This window comes from Pinus tabuliformis, chromosome X (assembly GCF_031772625.1).
Source record: "Pinus tabuliformis cultivar Carrire ecotype Pingquan chromosome X, CPIR1, whole genome shotgun sequence".
NCBI lineage: Eukaryota > Viridiplantae > Streptophyta > Pinopsida > Pinales > Pinaceae > Pinus > Pinus tabuliformis.
The window spans coordinates 155408347-155409160 of NC_142308.1; positions in this window are offsets into that span (position 1 = coordinate 155408347).

An 814-nucleotide genomic window follows, 5' to 3' on the forward strand; every position below is an offset into this window, starting at 1 on the left:
CTGTGTCCTCGGAGAAAGCAAGAAATTTGCCATTAGTGGTGTCCATGTACATTTGGTACAAACGCAATGATATCATTTTTGCGGAAGGCAGGCGTAACTGGCAGCTTCTTCCGCCTACCATATGTGCTGCCTACACAGAAATTCCTTTTGACATTAAAGCTATTACTCCCAGGCATATCACTCCCGAAATTATAAACAGGAATATGCCGTGGGCATATTTTGATGGGGCCGCATCAGCTCAAGGGTGTGGAGGGGGTATCCTATTCCACATAACAGAAACTCATTATTTTCATCTGAGACTGGGTCTTGGTCTGGGTACCAACAATCATGCCGAACTCATCACATTGAGACATCTTCTTTATTTCGCTCTATCTAAAAACTGCAAACAAATACAAATCTTTGGTGATTCTAAGATAGTGATTGATTGGGCAAACAATAATTCCATTTGTCACACATATTCTTTGAGACATATCTTGGAAGAAATTGTTTTTTTTCAAAACACATTTTGACCGGATCACTGTTTCTCATATCTACAGGGAAAGAAATACAACTGCTGACCGGCTCTCGAAAGAAGCGGCGGATCGGCCTCTAGGCGACTGGATGATCGAGGAATACAGTCCAGACGGGATGCATGTTTTCTACCATCGCCCCTACATAGATGGACTGCTACAAGGGGATAACCTCCCCTACTGATTTTGAATTTTTGATTCTCTAGATTATGCTCTGTAAATAATGGCATGGCTCTTTCAGACAATATTGTATAATTTTTTAACAGAGGTAAAACCTCATTTTTTGCATATTACAGTACATTATG